The sequence below is a fragment of the Anolis carolinensis genome, chromosome 4, assembly GCF_035594765.1.
Source record: "Anolis carolinensis isolate JA03-04 chromosome 4, rAnoCar3.1.pri, whole genome shotgun sequence".
Classification (NCBI taxonomy): domain Eukaryota; kingdom Metazoa; phylum Chordata; class Lepidosauria; order Squamata; family Dactyloidae; genus Anolis; species Anolis carolinensis.
Genome location: NC_085844.1, coordinates 37,810,441 through 37,820,443, shown reverse-complemented (window position 1 = coordinate 37,820,443; position 10,003 = coordinate 37,810,441). Strand labels below are relative to the sequence as shown.

Genomic DNA, 10,003 nt, shown 5'->3' with positions numbered 1-10,003 from the left:
AAATGGTTTGTTCTGTATATAGGCAAAAGCAGCATGCTTGTAGGTTATTTTTAGATAACTGACCATACGAACCAGGATACTCAGTTACCATATCTTTAGATCATTAATGCAGCAACATTATCTATGAGTATTCAGTCAAGAAGACTAAGACACCTGATGCAGATAATCTTTGTATATAAAATGCAAAGATCTATCTTGAGAGGTTTCATTCTTCCATATGCTAAATATCCCCCATTCTGTCTTTCTTACACAGAAAAAATGTTCTTGATGGCTCTTAATGGAATAGTGGAAGTGAAAGGAAAAAAGCAGATTATATTAATCTTTCATTAGTGAAAAGTACTCCACATCAAAAGTTCTTTAATATATGCTCAGTGCTGATATGCTTCATATCTTATTAACCCACTTTTAACATCTCCTTGTTTTGCTATGGGCAGGAATTCACATCTGTTTTTGATGCAAAAGGAGATATTTAATCAGATTCGACTTGTAGTCACCCTTTTTTCTTCTTCGTGTACTCTGTGAATTCACACTAATGGAGAGACTGCACCTGCACAGGCTCCAACGGATACTCTTCCAAGCTAAAGTTTGAAATTTGGTGGTAACCCCGCCCCTCTCCCCAGAAGGTATAAAAGGCGCCCTCCGCGCTCACTCCCCAGTTCCTTTTTTTCCGCCACAAAGCTCACATCGTACTCTTCGTTCCTTATGTCGACTACGCGTTTCAAGCGGTGCACTCAATGTGCCGCTAAGATTCCAGATTCCGACGGCCACGCTAAGTGCCTTTTCTGCCTCGGTGAAAGTCACGTCGTCGGTACCTGCCGTTTTTGCCTGGCCTTTACAGCCCAGGCCCAAAGGAATAGGGGTGCGAGACTTTGAGCAGCTCTCTACGAGAATCTCTTGCTCCTGAACCTTCTACCTCCACTTCGGCCTCGATGGCGTCTAGGCCTTCCGCATTGGTGTCGTCCAAGGCCTCGAAAACCTCGAGGGCTAAACCCTCCAAACCACCTTGCACGGTTACTACAGCCACTGTATCGACCCGGTCGGGCAAAATGGGCCCCTCATCGACCTCGAGTTCTGTGGCTTTGGCCATTTCTACTCAATCCCGTTTGGCTTCGCCGCCATCTTCTTCCACCATGAAGATTGCCTTTAAGAGGGCCCAGGAGGAATCCAGACGAGCCCAATCTGACTCGGCAGCTGTGTGCCCAATTCCACCGACACCGGGAAAATCAACAAGGGTCGCGTCGAAGAAACCTCCAGCCAAGAGGCGTATGACCCAGCGGTCTTCCTCCTCCACTTCTTCTAAGAAGGACGTCCCCTCTTCGGTGGCTTCCTCGAGAAGATCCTCCCCTATCCAACCGGCGCAACGCCTCCGATCTCCCTCTCCTCCTGGTCGGTCTTCGGATGGGGGCGTTCAAGTCTCTCCTGACCGGTCGATCCAGACAGTTATTAAAGTACCTCAGCCAGTCCCCCCGCACCCTCAGGCTCGGCAAGAACTTTTCCCTCCTGCTCAAACACCCAAAAGGGGAAGGCAGATGACCCGCCTCGCTCGTGCCGTCCAGGCCTCTGCCTCCAAGGACAATTGCCCACAGCCCGCTGCTGCTCTTGAGGTGATACTTCAACAGGACTCTGCGCTTGTTTCTCCTCCCCGGTCCCCTCAAGGGGCCGAGGAGGATGACTTCGATGTCGAACACCCTGAGTCGATCCTTTCGGCCTCGGTCGTCTCCCTCGGTCTCGGTCTCTCTCCACCTCACGACGCCTACGAGGTCGACCCACCTTCCCCGACGGATAATATCCGAGCTTTCTCCAACCAAATGGTCAGAATGTCAGACGCTCTGGGGATGGAAATTAAACAAACCTCAAAAGCCGTCACCGACCCCGTCTTCAAAAGGGTCCAGGCTCAGGCCCCGCCAGCCACACTGCTGCCTTTTCTTCCCTACCTCCTGGATGTAATCCAGGCCTCTTGGAAGACCCCATCTTCGATACCTCCAACCTCTAAAAAAATAGAGGCCTGGTACCGGACCGATGATGAAGCCTTGGAATGGCTCAAACATCACCCCGATCCCACCTCCATGGTGGTGAAAGCCTCCCAATCCTCGGGCCGACAGTCTAACTCTCCAGCCAACAAGGAGGGTAAGGGATTCGATGCAGTAGGCCGGAAACTCTACTCCGGTGCTCTCCTTCTCTGCCGCATGGCAAACTACGGAGCCTGTATGGGCGCATATCAACAAATCCTCTGGGAAAAGGCCCAACCTTTCTTCGCCAAACTTTCTGATGAAGACCGCTCAGTCCTCTCAACCCTCCAGCAGGAGGCGGACTCCCTTGCGCACCATCAAATCCAAATGGCAAAACACACCGGCAATACCGCCGGAAAGATGATTGCTCACTCGGTTGCGATCAGACGACACGCATGGCTTAGATCCTCGGGCCTTTCTTCCTCCTCTCGACAAGTGATCGAGGACCTCCCCTTTGACACCCTGGGACTTTTTAACTCAGGAACTGATGACAAATTGAAATCCAACCATGATTTCAAAATCCTCGCATCAAAGTGTGGCACCGATCAGCCTCAGGCTCAACGGACCCGATGGTTCCCTCAAAGGTACCGTCGTTTTCCTCAGCCTTTTTGCCATCTTTCCTTTCGGCGATCGTCGACCTCGAGTCAGCACAGTCATCAGCAACAGCCTCGCCGTCAGCACCAGGTCCCGAAAAATCGAGGCAAAGGTGCTACTACAATGCCACAACCCCAATGACGGGCCTGACACCCACTCTCCCGGGGTCATTTCTACCTTCGCTACTACTGCCACTGCCATGCCTTTCTTAAGCTCCGACCCGAACTCTCCTCTTTGCCTCTTTCGCGATCGTCTAGCTCCTTTCTACCACGAATGGGAGTCTATCACCTCAGATGCCTGGGTTCTCCGCATTGTCCGAGACGGCTACGCCTTGGAATTCGAAACCTTGCCCCCCCCACGGGTCACATCCTCCCCACCGATCTTTCACCAGAAATATGCTCCGAGGTCGACTCCCTTCTAGCAAAGGGCGCAATCCGGCCTTCTCCTTCCGAGCAGGACACTCGAGGTTTCTTCTCGAGATACTTCACGGTTCCCAAGAGGGGCGGAGGTCTTCAGCCCATTCTCGACTTACAGGCTTTAAACCTTTTCATTCTGCCTTCAAAATTTCGAATGGTCTCGGTGGCCTCCATTCTACCAATGCTCCGACACGGAGACTACTTTGCCTCTATAGACTTACGGGACACGTATTTCCACGTCTCAATATGTCAATCCCACAGACGCTTCCTCTCCTTCAAGCTCCTGGGACAATCTTACCAGTTCACAGTTCTCCCTTTCGGCCTCGTTATGGCCCCAAGGGTCTTCACGAAGGTAGTCGCCGTTGTGGCAGCTCACCTAAGGAAACAGGGCATAATGATCTTCCCTTATCTGGACGATTGGATGATTGTCGAGTCCGACCCCTCGTCCCTTCAAATCCACGTCTCTCAAACTCTCTCTCTTCTACAACGGCTGGGCCTTCAGTTAAACACCGAAAAATCCCAACTACTCCCAGCCACAGAAATCCGCTTCATCGGGGCTCTCTTCAACTCCCTCACGGAAACGGCCTCCCTGCCGTCGGACAGGTTTCTAGCCCTCCAGCAGCATCTTCTTTTCCTCCTCCGCAACCGCAGGGTTCGAGCCCACGCTATCCAGGTCCTCCTGGGTCATATGGCCTCCACGGTCATGGTCACCCATTTCGCCAGGCTGCGTCTCAGACCTCTTCAAAGATGGTTCATAGACTCTTTCGAACCCCATCGGCACCCGAGCTCGATGTTCCTCACGGTACCGGACCAAGTTCGCCTCTCCCTTCGTTGGTGGCAGGACCCGGCGAATGTTTGTGTGGGACTTCCCTTCCATCCCCCACTCCCGTCAGTCACCATCATGACTGACGCCTCCAATTTCGCGTGGGGAGCTCATATGTCGAACCTCACAGTCGGAGACCTTTGGTTCGCTCAAGAAAAGTCTCACCACATAAACTTTCTAGAACTATTGTCAATCTTCAAGGCTCTCCGAGCGTTTGCTCACTTTCTTCCCCACAAGACTGTTCTAATCCAGACAGACAACGTAGTAGCCATGTACTACATCAACAAACAAGGGGGTACGGGCTCGAGGAAGCTCATGGCTCTCTCAATGGACATCTGGCTATGGTGCATAGCGAGACACATAACCCTCTCAGCGGTTCACCTGCCGGGTGCCCAAAACACGCTAGCGGACTCTCTAAGCAGAATAGCGACCTCCTCCCACGAATGGCGCCTCGATCCCGAAGTCTTACAATCCGTCTTCGATGACTGGGGTTGGCCAACTCTAGATCTCTTTGCCTCCCCATCGAACACTCAGCTCCCTCGCTTCGGAGCGAGACTTCCTCCAAACTCGGTTCCGGGCTGTCTCGGATACGCGTTTCTTCTCGACTGGACTCTCGAACCCGTCTACCTCTTTCCTCCTTTCCCTCTAATCTCGAGGGTGATAGAGAGACTTCTTCTGACGCCAGCGTTGGCCATCCTGATAGCCCCTGCCTGGCCACGCCAGCCATGGTACCCAACTCTTCTCTGGATGTGTGCGGGGTCCCCTCGCACTTTTCAGACTCTCCCTCATCTCCTATCTTCCCAGAAGGGGCAGGTGCTCCACCCCGACATTCCGTCACTGCACCTGACGGCTTGGAGGATACTTCCATAAGTTCTCTCCACCCGGACCTCCAGGCGATCCTCTGTGCTGCTCATAAACCGGCTACGTCAAGGGCCTACGCCTACAAGCTTATTAAGTTTCAAACTTTCCTTTGGGACCGAGACGTTGATCCTTCCTCTACTTCGATTCCGCTAGTTCTAGACTTCCTCCTTTCTCTTGCGGTCCGTCAACTTTCTTTGGCTTCAATGAAATCCTACCTCGCTGCTCTCTCCTGGCATTTCCAACGTCGAGGACAACCTTCTCTTTTCTCTAACAACCTCATTAAGACCTTTCTTCGAGGTTACAACAATCTCCGACCTCCGGTTCAACCCCTGAACCCTGGGTGGAGCCTTGAACTCGTCCTTTCTCAACTTGCTTCGGCCCCCTTCAAACCCATGGCTTCCGCCAACCTCCACCTTCTCTCCTGGAAGTCTGCCTTTCTGGTTGCTGTCACCTCCGCACGCAGACCGTCGGAGCTGGCTGCCCTGGCTGGACGAACCCTACCTTCGTTTCCGCCACGACAGGGCCGTTCTTTGCCCGGACATCACCTTCCTGCCTAAGGTGGTCTCTGCCTTCCACCTTAACCAGGATATCATACTTCCTGCTTTCTTTCCTAACCCTTCTTCTGCTTTGGAGCGGAAGCTTCATCTCCTGGATGTCAGAAGAGCTGTTCTCTTCTACAGAGACAGAACTAAGGACATGCATAAATCTCCTAGACTCTTTGTTGCTTATGCTACCCATAAGCTGGGTGAGCCAATTTCTTCTCAAAGACTCTCTCACTGGATTGCTCAGACTATTGAACTGGCCTACCAGCTGGCTAAATGCCCGCCTCCCCCTTCGATCCGCCCTAGATCGACGAGGGGTCTCTCTACTTCTACTGCCTTCCTGCTGGGCATCCCTCTCGACTCCATCTGGCGAGCAGCTATCTGGTCTACCCCATCCACCTTTGTTTCACACTACAGGGTGGACTCTAAAAACCTCAGGGACTTGGCCTTTGCCAGGTCGATCCTTTCCTTCTGCCTTTCCTAACGTTGCTTGTCTTACTCAGAGCCAGTTTTGTTGCCTTCTTTCCATGTTCATTAATGTCAAACAAAGTTTATTGACATGATATGTTGGTTGTTCCTCAACTTAGTGCTTGTGTACTGTACTTACCCCATTACACTCTGTTACGTAATGGGTTCCCTTTTTCCTTTCTCAGCTGGCTGATTACCGCTAGAATGGCACCTTACTCCTTTCGAGGCCGTGTTTTTTGCCTCGATACAACTACCTCCCAGTGCCTTCGTTCCGGAAATTTGTTATACTTACCTCTGTCTTTCCTTCTAAGACTATTGCTTTCCTGATGATCTGTAATGCTATGATTGCTTTACATTCTAGATCCTGACTGCTAGGATCTGTTCTGCACTGTGTTTTGTTGCGGTTTCTACCAATGCACTTACGTTTGCACCTTGTGCATAAATAAAGGTGTTGTTTGGACACTCAACTCGTTGTCGGGTTTGCTATGTCCCACCTGCCTATACCTCAGCTTGCTAGTCTCCATTAGTGTGCATTCACAGAGTACACGAAGAAAAAGGACAGGTTGCTTACCTGTAACCGTGTTTCTTCGAGTGTACTCTGTGAATTCACACAATCCCGCCCTTCCTTCCCCACGTGCAAACCTCTCCCTTTCTCGTCGCCTTTGCGTCGTAGGAACTGGGGAGTGAGCGCGAAGAGCGCCTTTTATACCCTCTGGGGAGAGGGGCGGGGTTACCGCCAAATTTCAAACTTTAGCTTGGAAGAGTATCCGTTGGAGCCTGCGCAGGTGCAGTCTCTCCATTAGTGTGAATTCACAGAGTACACTCGAAGAAACACGGTTACAGGTAAGCAACCTGTCCTTGAGTTAATCTTGGTTGTAATCCTCTAACTAGTTCATTAACCTTGTAAAATGTTTCATAGTATGTTAAATTCCTGCTCCCAATGAGTTTTCTACACTTCTGTTGAAAGCATGATATATGGCACCCCTGAATTTTAATTCATAATCATCTTTATATGCCATCTTTATAACTACAACAAATATACAAAGGATTTGTCAAATTATCTTTGATCACATTCTTCTCATAGAATCAGTTATTTGCATAAATGTTTTCAGCATTAGAAAAGATGTTTTCATTAAGAGAGATGAGCTCTATTTTGCAGGTGCCTAAAGGGCCCTGAATGTTGTATTTAACTGACATACGTACTGAAGTAGACTCTTATGCCACCATAAATCTATTAGTTTTAAATATGTTATAAGGCATCATAACAGAATGGCCAAAAACTTCGTTACAGTGTTTACTTTTAAAATATATCTTATTCTGTCATTGTGGCATGTCAAGCCACAATTAAACTTCTCTGAATTTGGTGGAATCTACTTTCTAACAAGTGGGTTTTGGATTACAGCCTTAACTTTTCTTATGAATTTTCCAATATATATCCATCACTAAAAATCTCTGGAAATCGGTTCAACTGGGTTCAAAATGTAAAATTCTAAAAATGTGATAAATTATTTGAAAAGTTTCACTGACGTGACCAAGAAAATGCCACAAAACAAATCAATTCATAGTAACCATATTAACACATTTATGGGGATATTAGGAACATTAGACTAAAACTCTTTATAACACGTTACCATTATATAATGTTTTGGATTTGTGAATGTTGTTTCCATATTTATTTAAGCGTTTGAGTGAACCAACAAAGATATGACTTAGATGGGAATGAAATCTCACTAGAATACATTATAGGGATTCTTGATTTTTTTTAAAAGGTATTCTAGTGTTTTTATTAGTACTAGGATTAATCTTAATCTTTAACATCTATTGGGAGATTAGTTTTCACCTTTAACAATACACTGTTGCCCTTTAGTGACAGCTTGGTCACAAATACATTATAACTTTTCAGCTAAAAATATAAAATGTCCATAAAACACATGCTACATCAAAATCACACCCAACTCCTTCATTTCTTTTTTTTAATCTTTCTGATAATTTTATATGTCATCTGAATATAGAGTAGATCTTTAGCATTGTAGAAACAAAGAAATGATGAATTATCCTTAACAGACTATATGTGGAGAAACAGTGAATCTCAATTGTTTGGGGTCCATGAGGCTCCATTACTATCAGTCAAACTGTTTGGAGAGGAGGGTAAATGTTCAAAAGTAACCCACAACAAATCTAGGATGTTCATGGGTAATTTGTGGGCAGCGAGACTATGCTCTTTAAGACCTGGGAGAGGGTTTTTTTAAAGGTAGTGATTTGGAGCTTAACCTGCTAGCCACTTCCTGATCAAAAGGGGCCTCCCCTGATTCTAAAACAGCCAGGGGCAAAACCTGGTAAAAACTAAGGGGCATTAAGAACACCATACATAAATAATTTTTAATGCGTGGTTTGGACACGGAAGTAGCAATAGTTTCTTGCCAATCAGTACACTAACCTCGGAGTGTTTCAAAATCATATAATATTGAAGTATACCTACTAGTCATAGCAAACTTCACACATTCAGTATGAGCTTCTGGCATTAAAATTTATTATAGTTGTCATAATTTCTTTCTATCACTCTGTCTTCCACTATTTGCAATGAGGAGCAGAGTGCAGCCCATGGGTTGCACACAGTTCCTTAACGCCATTCTTGAAAGACTCCTGTCCTTCCCTTCAGGGTTTTTATAAAGGAAAATATTTTTATTTTATATTATTTTTGTAATCCTAGTGTAGCCTGCATCTTCTTGATAGCATTTCGTATATTTTTGTCCCTTGCAGATTTAAGCCCCATGGAGTGTTTTTCCCCACAACTGGATGTTACTTCTAGTTTATTCCCTTGGTTTGGAAAAGATCTCTAGATCTAAAACAGTAGAGGGAGAATATGGCAAAAGTACCCTTATGTTCCCTTGGGGATGCAAGTGGTCACATTCTGAATAAATTTTAAAATAAAACTGGAGACAATGCAGCCTTCTAAAGTCTTGTGAGGGGCATGTGCAGTTCCTGAATTTTGGTATTTGACCCCATCCTGTGTAGATGTTATGCCAAATATAGATGGTGCTAACAAAAGCCATCCCAACTTGTTTCTAGAATCTATAAAATTCCTAACAGTATATTTGAGCTTGCCGTTAAATAATAATGGTTCTGTGATAAACATTAAATAGTTGTCTTGTTAAATCTGATAGCCACTTCTTCTGAATTCTAATTGCTTTATCCTAAGTAATGCTAAGCACCTGGATATTGATGATTTAAGCACCATTCAAGCCCACTCAATTAGTACTTCTATGTAACTAATACACATCTATCCTGTAGAGCCTAGGGTTATCACTGTTATCCTCTTACATGCACTGATCCTAGAGGGTGCTTTAAGCCTACCATCCTTTCAAGACAGTTCCTCAGCTCTGGCAACTTTATTTTTCTCTTCAAGCAACCTCTTAAAATTCCTTTTTTTGCAGTGTGGTGGTGGATTGTACATATCACATGGACTGCTTTTCAGTAGTTGAATGTAATAGACATTTTTCCTATCTGGTATTTAAAGTTAACAATGAATTATTTGTCGTTTTCCTGCTCAGTACAAAGATGTGCCAAACAGGGACACTACACAATTTCATTTATTTCTCTATAAGTAGTATGTTTTAAGATAATAATAATTAATTACTACATTGTTGTTCTCTCTCTTTCTCTCTCCTCCGCTCATTCATGCACATATGTATCCCAATCCTATATGGTTTTTACTTGGCAGTAAGATTATTGAATTGCCAGATTATTTGTTTTGTTTAATTGGAGTATTTATACCCTGCTTTCAGCCAAAAAGACTCCCAAAATGTCTTAAAAATTGCTAATTTGACAATTGGTTAATTTTTTTGTGGCTAGCATGGCCACCTTACAGAGCAATCCAAAACTCACATGACTGCATGATGTTACTGCAACATAGTCCAGTAACATCCTTCTCATCTTGATTGTGTCTGATGATAATTTGCACCCTCATTTCTTTTTTAAAAGGGTTGAAGGCTTTGTAGTTGTTTGTTATGAATAGTGGAGATTAGATGCCAAAGGGATGCTTAAACAGAGAATCCTCAATTGTACGATGGCATAGTAATGAGCTGGGGCTTTGCTTTTATAAACAAACAAACAAACAAACAAGATAATAAATAAATGTATTGACACTCATATTTTTCTGTGTTATATTTTCCCATTTCTGTTATGCCAGATATCTTACTTTGTTAGATGTATAATTAGTAGCATAATTTCTGAATTCCTCAGAGGCAAAATAAAAAATGTTAAAGTTAGAACAAAAATTAGATGCCCACA

General features: G+C 45.6%; 1 protein-coding gene across 9 annotated transcripts in view; it reads left to right on the top strand.

Moving 5' to 3' along the window:
• Window positions 1-10,003, top strand: part of zfhx4 (zinc finger homeobox 4) — a 222,935-nt gene that overhangs the window by 207,945 nt on the left and 4,987 nt on the right. The gene's annotated exons all lie outside the window — the stretch shown is intronic.